Below are 11,357 nucleotides of genomic sequence, written 5' to 3'. Positions count from 1 at the left end.
TGTATGTCTAATGCATTAAAAGAATTTAATGCCATGAGTGTTTTTTGCATTTCCTTTACAAAGGTTTGTCTTGTCACTTTTTATGTCCAGATACATTCACACACACACACACATATATATATATTTAGTAATCTGACTGGGCTATGTTTTGTAACTATTTGATGTGTTAATCAACACTTCTGCCTATGTTTCTGCTGCCTTCATATGTACATTCATCTGTTACATAAGGAATTAATTTCTCCTAAACTTGAATGAGCATTACCAGATACCAAGATGGATTTTTGTGCTCCCCAAGTTAATGTGGATTCAGCTACATGGCTCTTACATAGGTGGTTGTGAAACCTTGTATTCCCATATTATTCCACAGACCTGTGGGCCCTATATGAATTAAGGGAATTTGGACTATTTGTGGTTTGGTTTATGCTCAGCTAAAATATTTCTGGTTGTGAAGAGGAATCAACAGCCCATTCCTGTTGATCCCACTTGCAGAAACAGCATAGTGAATAAAGATCAAGTAATTGTGTTAGATATTTAGCATATATTAGCTTCATTATTGTGTTGAAGTGAATTCTGCCTTATTTCTTCCAGAACTACTGTATTTGAAACATTATTATTTTGATGTGTATGCTTGCCACTCTTACAGTGTTAGTTAACTCTGTGTGTTTATAAGAGAGAAAATGAAAGCTTGGCAAATTCCTGCTGACTGTTGGCTAATGATTCTTTGCCTTGGTAACTCAAATAATACTATTTGATGTAGCAAAATCATTGATGCTTAACTCTGTCCTTGGTTATTGCAATAATTGTTTTTATAGGTACAATAAAATAATGTATCTCCTTCTGTAGAAAAATTCTTCTTTCTAGTTTTCTCTATTCTGTAATGCCTAAAATCAATGTTCATTCCATATTACTTCCTTGTCAATTTTCTAAAATGTGTATCTAGTAAAAAAAAAAAAACAAAACCAGAAAAAATTGGCTTGAAGTACAGGTATGATACACAGTACTACACTGCATTGCCTGATGCATTAGCAGATAATAGCTATCAGAGCCAAAATCTCCTTTTCCGTTTATGAGATGTGACTTGAAACAATTATGCTGATAATTACTGTAACTGCCAATATGGGGTAGCTGGGAGACCTTTGAAAATGAACATTTTCTGTCCTTTTCTGTGGCAAACGTAGTTTGTCTGAATTGGGTTCAAGAGTGGAGCAGCTGTGGCACCTGGCATTCTAGTGGATTGGCTGGATTTCCTGCAGTAGGATTTCCCATTTTTAGCACCCACTCGTTTTCCAGTCTCATTTTCCATCTAGTCCATTCAGCATTTGGAGAAGGCTATCATAATAAAGCAGTGTTCCCATCTGTTGGTCATGGCTTGTTTAATGAGCAGTTGATGTCAATTCAGCTATGCCTGCATCTGTTCCTTACTGCAGCTGTGTGGGGTTAAGGGCTCCCCAACAGCAGCCAGATTTAGTTTTTGTCTCTTGATACCATGTTAGAGCTTGGCCAGAAACATTCTGCCTTCTCTCAGGGCTGTCTGCTCATGGAAAGTGTGCTAAACTCGCCATCTCTTTCCCCAAAAAGAATGAAACATGAGACAGGCAAGGCGGGGGGAGTGCAGTTCCATTGGTTTCGGAGGCGTGTTTGGGGGAATCTGAGGGCAGAGATGGAGGACAGTTCAGTCCAGATCCTAAAAGCAAGACCAGAATGGGTTCTTTCAGCATAGAGATAGCAAATAACATAGAGAGCCTGTGCACTGACTGAAGACAGCAAACAGATTGTGAATGTGTCTGATGGGGAACACTCATTTGATAGTGCAGCTTTCACTTAGGGAAGCAGTATGGCCACAATACCTTTCAGTATTTTAGTCTGACAAAGCTTTTGTACTGCAGACAGACAGGGTACAGTCAAGGAATTTCCTGACCCTTGCATGTTAACTCTAGATTTCTGTCTCTGAGGGTGCTGAAGAAGAATGTTTCCTTGGTGTATTTAAGTGCTTATGGTGCACATTTATTAGGCAGTTTTCAAAGGCACACTTTGGATTTTTAAACTGCAGCTTCAGAGTTTCAGTGGTAGTCATGGATGACAATCACTCCTAAAACTAATCATAGTCAAATCTCATACTCTGTACATATTCAATCTGTGCTGTTGCTTCCCCAGCCTGTACATCATATACTTATCCTTCTTTATTCTCCTGATTCCTTCCACAGTTTTGTTTTCTACTACACAAGTGGTTTTTATATGATCATTGAAAACCAAAGTTTGAAGCAAAATAGAGTATATGCTTTTGTTTACTTTGTTTCTTCCTATTTTATTCTCTTTCATTTTCCTCCAGCTTCTGGTCTTTTGTCATTCATTATGATTGTTATTATTTTGTGCCAGGAGGGTACCTAGTAGTTGGTGGTCTCACTTGATATGACTAAAAAGTGACTTTTCAGTGACCCTTCAAAGAAGGGTCATACAAAGGTCCATTTAGCCTATTCCCTATTCCCAGCAGTTCCTGGAAGATGATTCCTGAGTAAGAGTAAGATCAAAGATTGGCCTGTGAATACATCTACAAGCTACAGTCTTAGGAACTGAGAATGCTTAAAAATACCTGAAAAACAGACTGATTTGAACTTGTGAGGAAGAAAGCAAAAAATCTTTATGCAGAACTACTGCTCTGTTAACAGAGTCATTGAGTTGTTTCATGATACATTTCAAGGGCTGTTTGAACTGTGACATCCAAGCTTATGGTGGGTCAGTGTGTTCTCTCTCTAAAGAGTCGTGGTTCTCTCCTAGCATATTCCCTCTCCATTTCATCATCCCGGTGTTCAGCAAGGTGTCAAACTGCAGTTGTTGAGAGCTTCACCTTCCAGCCCACTGAGGTCTCCCTGATGCTTGCACAGTCCAGCTGTAGGAAGTTCTCCAGAGCCAGGCAAAAGCAGCATCCCCAGGGTTGTGGGAGTCAGCATGGAGCAGCGAGGATTGACAGGACAGCCTCAGTGCCACTGCACAGAGCAAAGGGCGCCACAGGAGGGGTGCAGGAGGAAAGAGCATGGGAGGAATGGGTGAAGCTGCAGATAAGAAAGGTTTTAACACCTGTAATGGTGAAATTTTAGCTCTTTAATAAAAATAAACTTGTGAATGAATATTAAATTATGAGTTTGCAGACTTTGGAGGTATGAAAGAGAAACAGCAGCAGAGGGTCAGCTGTGCTGTTAAAGAGTATCAATATCAGAGGAGAAGTGAATGGACATTAAAAAAATTCTCAAGCTTGATTCTGCAATTTCCAGGTAGCTGTGTGCATTTGTCTTTACATCTGAAGTAAAGTGGTGTTGAAAAGATACATTTAACCAAATAGAAATAGGTGGGAATTTTAAGTGTACACATTGTGACCCAGTGGTACATTTATATTGGGTGTATTCCAGCTTTTGTGGTAACCAGTTTGATCACAGATCTTTTTTGTGTTCCAGATGCATGATACGTTTATAACTGGGTTTGACTACTAGGATATTGCTCTGCTTTGATGTAAAAATAATATCAGGTCTTTTATTTTCCTTTATTACCTCCTCTACATTTTGATTCTTCTATTTTAAATGTCTTTATCAGATGAAGAATATTCTTAGATTAATATTACATTCTACATTACATTCTGAGCAAATTAGCAAATATTAAATATTGCTGCATGATTAAACAAAGAGTAATAGAGACAAAAATGAGAATAGTCTTGTGCAATCATTTAAGAGACAGTATATTAAAAATATTTCTATAGTTGATGGAGGAAGAGTCTTTGAGGATATATTTACATATCTCTTGAGTGCTTCCTTTAGGCATCTTTCAATTGCCTGCTCTAGGTAGCTAGTTCAGGTGTACACTTGGCCAGGAAAATCCTACACAGCGGCTGTTCAGATATTTCCCAGGAGAACTCTGGTTTCACTGGACATCAGTTTTGGGAAAATCTTGAGGGTTTGATACCTGGTTTTGTCTCAGTGTGGAGGAAAAAAAAAAGGAAAAAAGGACATTTTTATTTAGTAAAGGAGAAATATAGAGAAATATAGAGAAATAAATATAGAGAAATATAGAGAAATATAGAGAAATATAGAGAAATATAGAGTTTGTGCAGCCAAAATAAGCATGAAGCCAGAATAGTTCAGTGGGAATGGGAGAGATAGTGTGGAGATTTTTGCCTGGCTTGATTTAGGGAAGACTCAAACCCAGGAGAAACTGAAAAGGCCTGTCCTGGAGGTTGCAGTTTGCATAGCTTATATTACCTTCTGTTCTTTCCTTCATCATATCCTAGAGTTTTCTATTGGAGAATGGAGCTGGCACTCACATGGAGCCCCTGCTTACAGGCAGTCACTGAGGGTCTTTTCTACACAGTGAAGAGATATCACTATACCACAGCACTCATGAAATTTTAGGACAGGGCATCTGGAAAGAAATACTTTACTGTGGACATGAACATTTCATTTTGAGAAGGAAACGGCACTACCAATGGACGGAAAAGCCCCATACCTGATGGTAGAGAGGATGTCCAAATGAAAAGTTTAGATATCTGTTTTATCCCCCAGAATAGCTTTCAGTCACACAGACTTTGGAATCTACCTGCTCACACTTTTTGAGGAAGATGTGTCTCAATCAAATTAATCATTGACACGATCATCTCACCTCTTGTGGTTACTGTGTGTTTGAGGCTGAGCAGGTGCACTTCCAATGACATGAAGAAAATGGAGTGAGGGCAGATTTTGTACGTAGATACTGTTAAGTATGTGCAGATGGATTATGTGCCATCCCACAGTGACAAAGACTTGGAATCCCTTTTAAAAAATGGCTGAAGAAACTTACCTTAGTATTACACTGACTGCAATACAAACTTGTGAGAAATACAAACAGGAATGTTAACCAAGCACAGGACTGAAACTGTCAGCACAGGTAGTCTGAATGGCTAATTCTTCTGCAGAAAGGGTGGCCATCAGTCACTGCTGGTTATTTAAACAAGTTACGTTTAAAATCTGATGCATTACAGAAATACGGATGGTGATGGATGAGTTTCCTTTTCATTTGTTATTAAAGATCCATTGCACTGTTCCATTCTGGATGTGCAGTCTGACCTCAAGAAGGCCGTGTAATGGGATAACACTTATTAATTTTTCCTGCTGTGGCCACAAGACTTTTTCCTGCCTGAGTTTGGTTAAGTGTTTTGTTGCATTGCTTTGTCGTAAGCTAGGGAATTGTTAGGATGATTTATTCTTTTCATTCAAACATTCCTGTTAGTGCATTTGCACAAAGTGGGCTCTGTCCTGAGTCCCACACCCTGGTGCAGATGTATGGGAGGTTATGCTTTCATGTACTTGTGTCTGTCCTCCATCTTTTAAAAAGAGAAGTAGTATTCTGATGGTTTGCTAACAAGATGAATTTTCCAGATTTTTTTGGATTTACCAGATAGCTGAGCCTGACCAGGAAAGCCTAATTTCAGATTCTATCAAGGGAGCATAACCAGACCATCAAAAACCCAGGTTGCTGCTTCATCACACCGGCTCACACAAAGTTGGCAGACATGGGGATTGGGTTGCCAAGACTATGCTCAGACTACTTCTTCCTGATTCTTTCCCAGCTACTAAGATGGCACTTCTACTTGCTAAAGAAACATAACCTACACAGAAAAACACCCAACTAAACAAAAGCGCCCAAACAAACAAATAGAAAAGAATATTCACCTGCATATGTATTCATCATTATGGATCAAGCCTTGGACCCAGGGGTTGGGGCTCAGCCCCTGGCATTCAGCTCGGCATGACAGGCATAAGAGAGAACACCTGTTAGCTGTCCTGTTGGTACCAGCTGTTAGAATGGCAGGAAGCTGAAAAGTGTTTGAGCCTGAATTCCTTTAGAAAGTCACCGGTAATCTACTCAGTTGTGAAAATGGGAAATCAGATCAATCTCCTATATTCTGAGAAAAAAGGAAGCTTCATGGAAGTTCATATAACAAACTTTGACTCAACCTGCACAGCTATGCAATGGACTATTTCTTCCAGGGCTGCTTCCTTGCTTGCCTGGGGCTTGGCTGCTGCATAAATACAGTAATGCTGTGAGAGAGCACGTAGCTCCTCTTAATCACACATCCCCATGGCCCTGAGTGCTCCAGGGCCAACTGTAATCCTCTCCTGTTGATAAAATGAGAGTGGCATCAAAGCTGAGGTTTTCCTCCAGATGGGAGATGCTTCTCCTGGGAAGGGGGAGTGCCCAGCAGAAAAGGATGCAGGTTTATGCTGAGTGCCCTTGAAAACAGAGCAGTTAGTGTCCCAGTCCTCCCCACAGTGGCTCTGGAGCCAGGCCAACAGCATTAAGCAAGTGCTGTCCCTGCCCAAGCTATGAGACAAGGTTTGCTGATGCAGCCTTGCTGCTTCTGCACAGACACACCTCAGACCGGCTCAGTGACGCCCAGGCTCCAATTTAACAGCAAACATGCTGAGGGTAAAACTGTGTGAGGGACTATTTCAGCACATTGTAAGCTCAGTCTTCTAATTACAGGGCTGCAAGAAAAGGTCAGAAGCAAACAAATACAAGCACATCTGTGGCCTACAGTGAACATCAGCTCTTTTTGCCCAGGTCTTCCACTCCAAAAGATATTAACACTGGGGTCTCGGCAATGGCAGTGTCATCCCTTCCTGTGAAAGCTGCCCTTTCTCTCAGTCCTTAGCAGGTTTAGAAGAGGTAACTGCCCATCTCCAGTGACATTCTCTGCTCCAGACTGTTTCCCTGACACGTAACTCGGAGCTGAGCATTACAGCACCCAAGCAGCTGCCTCTCTGCCTCTTTTCCACATGATCTTTAGTTGCTTGTGGGTTTTGAGGAGAGGACGTTGGGAAATTTGACACAGGGTTTGACATGTAGTGACAACTACTTGCATGCAGTGATCTTGAGCTCAGATTTGTGACTGTAAGCTGAATTCATGCTACATCAGACAGTGATGAGGAGAATGGAGATCCCTGCACATCTCACCTTTGTTTTATGTGGTATATATGCAGATATTTTTTTTTGCAGACAGCTCTGTCAGTCCCCTGAGTCAAGCAGAAGCCACCTGACAGCGGCTGTTGCAGCACTGATGCTGCACTGATCAGCCCAGAAGGAAGCAGCCTGCACTGATTTAAGGCCCACCCTTCAATACTTGTGCTACACACCTGCTTGTAGGCTCAGAGTTAATGTAGAGCTTGGGTGCTCGTGCTCGGAAACAGAATCTGGGACAGCAGTGAGTAATAAATATTTGGGGATGATGACTTTTGAAGCCCAACATTCTCCCCAGACAGATCACTGTCATGACACCTTCCTTGGAGTGTGCTGCCAGCCCCAGCCTGAAGGCACAGCCAGTGCCTCTGGCCCTGCTGTGCTCCGGGCGCTGCGCTGCTGCTGCTGCTGCTGCTGCTGCTGCTGCTGCAGCCTCTGGCTCTCCAGCCTTGGAGCTCTGCTCTCCCTGCCCGCTGGGATGTGTGGGACTGTGCTGGGAACGTCACAGGGGGTCCTGGGGGGAGATGGTCTCCTCACATGCCAGAATTCCACTGAATCACCACCTCCCCATGCTCCTTCTAATACAACGTGCTGTGAATCCACTCACTTTTCGCAGACGAAATGGAAACCAAAGTCTTTAACCAAGAAACGTGTGAGTAAATTCAGGCAATGCAGTGAATACAGATGACAAATACAGCAGAATTTATTTTTGTTTTCTTTCTGCTATACTTCATGTTTTCAACCTTCTCCACCTGTCTGCAGAGCCTGGTTTTGTTCTGAAAGCATTTTCATGCATAGTGCATTCGTTTACCACCCACAGATGCTGCCTGTTTATTCTCTTCTGCTGTTTTCATTGATCTAACATGAAAGTCACCTTGAACTGAAAGAGCTTTGCCCTTGCTAGGTGTGCAAAGTATTAAAAGATATAAATACAAGCATACAAAATACAAGGACTAAGCAAGTTTTTTGGGGATTACTGTTACAGGAAGTCATGCATACTGAATCTGAATTGTCCATAAAAAGGCAAGATGCGCTTGGATTTAATAGATTAATAGATAGCTCATAGAATGGTGGCAGGCTAGACACCAAGGCAGGGTGTGCTATATATGTTATACCTTTCATTATTTATCTTGGTCCTTTTCTTCCTGAACAGAAGCATATTTTGGTATTTACTGACCATTTTTAAAATTTACATCTTAATGGGTGACATGGGGTAATTTGCCTGTAGATAAATTATAAGAGGTATAGCACCAGAGAAAATTTCTTTCTCAAGGAAATTCATGCCAGGATCTACCATCAATCTTTATTTTATGCTTTACAGATGAAGGAAACTCAGACCCTTCCTCAACAAAAAAAGAGGCAGCACTTCAGCCTAGTAGCTTTGTATTGAATGCCTAAATACCTTTTGCACGTGAATTTAACAATATGTTTCCAGACAATTACATTGTGAGTATGCCTGCAGGGCTGGCAGCTGAGTGTTGGCCTGTTTGTTCCCTTAATTAAATATATGGCTAAATGCATTCAGCCACATTAGCTCTGGCTGGGATGAGCAATGCTGTGCTTGCTGATCCCTTCAGTTCTGCCAGCCCTTGTGGTCAGAGAGCAGCTACACTCTGTGTTTTCAGCCCGAGCACAAAAGCTGCACAGAATTCCTTCGTGTGCTAAAGGACAAAAATTAATTTTCTCTGCCTCTTCTTTCTCATTATGGAATCTTTAGCTTAGTTCTGGCTGTAAGAGCATCAAGAGATTGCAGGTTTTAACTCCAAAGAGAAATGGGTTACACTGGAAAGCTTCAGGGGATGTGCTTTGTAATTGGCACAAAACAGCAAAGTCACGACATTTTCCATGGTTGATGGCAAGTCTGGGAATCCTTTCTCTCATAAACGTGTGGCATTTTGTGCAGGGTGTCTGATGCACCAAGAGGAACATTCCTAGTGACAAACTGGCAGCTGACTAATAGCTTGTGGTCCTTTTTTCTCCCCTTTCCAAACCGATCCCCTTTATGTTGCTTTAAGCGATCAATACGATCAAATGACCAGTCTGACCAGTTCTGACCACTGCCTGTACAACTGGGCTGCAAAAGCCTTGAAGATCACAGCATGCCAAAGCACTGAACACAAAATTCCTTACCTCCCACCAGTGACTAAAACTCTTGTTCCTGTATAAATGTGACCTTGTGTGCACATGGTTTGCAGGTGCTTTGCAGTGGCAAACACATTTCAACTTCAAAGAAGTCAGGGAGAAGCTGAGAGGACAAGGCCACTCCTGCACAGAAACCAGCAAAGACAGAGCTCAGAATATTTATGCAGTGGCTCTGGCAGAACAGGTAATAATAAAGAAAGTTTTATTTTACGTTGTATCTACACGCACATCTATTGCTGTTTGGCTTTTTTTTTTTTTTTAATTAGACTATGAGCACTTCTGCAAGGGCTTTGGACTTCTTACAAGCTGTGTGATGCTGAGCTCAGTGGCACTGCCCTTTTGATCATCCTGGCAGTGGCCCCAGAGAAGTGTGAGGGCTTCTTGGACACCAATGTAGGTGACTTCTGTTAATTCCCCGTAATACTTACCTGGTACTTACAACTGTACAATACTTCTAAAATGTGCCTCATTTGTGATGTTTATGGGGTTTTACGAACTAAAATGTACAATGAAATGTACAAAAATAAAGGTAGCCAAGTTTGTGCTAAGACCCACACACTTGACAATACATCTGAGAGTCGAAATCTAAATGCAAGTACTTGGTGTGTGTCCAGGACAGAGATTTAGCATCTAAGTGAATAGAAAAGGAGGAAAGTTCCATGATTCAGGATTTTACATGTGATGCTCATAAATGCTGTAGCCACAAATATATTTCCTGAGGACCTCTAAATAAATTAAGGAATTTAAAAATTGTCTTTCTCTTCAGACCCACAGAACTGAAACAAACAGGATGAAGTCCAGCTGCCTAAACATCAGTCTAGAGCTATCTGAGATTTCTAAGGGTGTCCAAGACATCTGGTTCAGACTGGCATATATGACATAATACTTATTAAAGACTCATTTTGTCTGGCTGCTAGATGCTGGGGGAAATAATCCACGGCACCTAAAATAGCAGAGAGCCCTGTCAGTAAAGTCACTCCCTCTGGTGAGTACTGCAGGAGAGGCTTAGGTTTGTCCATTTATATCCATTACCATCTATACCTGCCTAATTATGAGAAGAGTGGAAGAAATTGTTTTGACATTAGGAAACTGCAGAAAACAAAGGCAAATCTAGTGATACTGAGACATGCTATTAAAAAAATCAAATTGAAAACATTTTCTGCTCTGCCATCCAGAAAGTCATCAAAAGAATAATTATCCAGTCTGCAAGCTACACTGAAAAATCATTCAAGTCTACTAATTAGTCATGAATAACATAAAAACAGGGGCAGTCTCTTCTGCCACATAACAAATGACAGAATGAGAGGAAATGGCCTCAAACTGTGCCAGGAGAGGTTCAGATTAGATATTAGGAAAAACATCTTCACTGAAAGAATGGTCAAACACTGACACAGGCTGCCCAGGTAATCCGCCATCTCTGGAGGTATTTAAAAGATGTGTTGATAGGACATCTGGGGACATGGTTTAGTGGTGCCAGGTTAATAGCTGGACTCAATGATCTTAGAGGTCTTTTCTAACCTAAATAATTCTAAAACTCTATGATTTTAAGAGAGGTTTGTTTGCAATTCTTTTTTTTTTCCCTTTACTTTGCTCGAGGTGAGGTCATAGACCAGTTCCCTAGTGCCGTTTACACCAAGACCCAAGGTACTTCCCAGCACCTGATTTTTTCTTGTTGTGAGTTGTATTAAACAGGACATAGTCCACAGAGTTAACTCAAGCTTTCCTTTAAGCTAACACCCTCTACTGTTCACTCCTGCATGTTATCCATAAACATAGCCACCATTAAAGTGACTGCAGACTTTCGTGTGGTAGAGCAATTTCTAGAGTATTGTCCTAATTTTAGTTTTGTCATTCTTTGAAATGAGTGCAGCAGTGACTTAGTCACCTGACCTCCCTACATATTTCAGAAAAAGAAACATACTGCAATGTCCCTTTTCAATAGTTTTGATGTAGTATATATATATTTATGATTTATTTTTGAAAATAGCTGTGATTCCTGCAGCGCCAAGAACATCCTGATCACAATTTGATGTCGTTGAATGCTGGGGCTTTACATTAGCAACCAGAAGTTTCTGAAGTTGACTTCTCTCATTTTTATGCTGTACTTTTGACATAGTTACGGAAGTTGAATGGAGTTTCCTTGTGAATGATGATTGCTCACATTTCAAGGTTTTGATTTTTGGAGAAGACAGTCCTCTTCTGTATTTAGAGTGGATGTGAATGAGTTATCTGAG

The 11,357-nt window shown here is 41.0% G+C and overlaps 1 long non-coding RNA gene across 1 annotated transcript; it reads right to left on the bottom strand.

The window, feature by feature from the left end:
• Positions 1-2,649: 2,649 nt before the first annotated feature.
• LOC137469704 (uncharacterized) lies at positions 2,650-5,571 on the bottom strand. The gene is made up of 2 exons (XR_010996656.1): positions 4,248-5,571; positions 2,650-2,974 (listed from the first exon to the last, which is right to left on the bottom strand). It is a non-coding gene; the product is annotated as an uncharacterized lncRNA (long non-coding RNA).
• Positions 5,572-11,357: the final 5,786 nt, after the last annotated feature.

This window comes from Anomalospiza imberbis, chromosome 2 (genome assembly GCF_031753505.1).
Source record: "Anomalospiza imberbis isolate Cuckoo-Finch-1a 21T00152 chromosome 2, ASM3175350v1, whole genome shotgun sequence".
In the NCBI taxonomy this organism is placed as follows: Eukaryota; Metazoa; Chordata; class Aves; order Passeriformes; family Viduidae; genus Anomalospiza; species Anomalospiza imberbis.
This window is presented reverse-complemented; position numbering and strand designations above follow the sequence as displayed.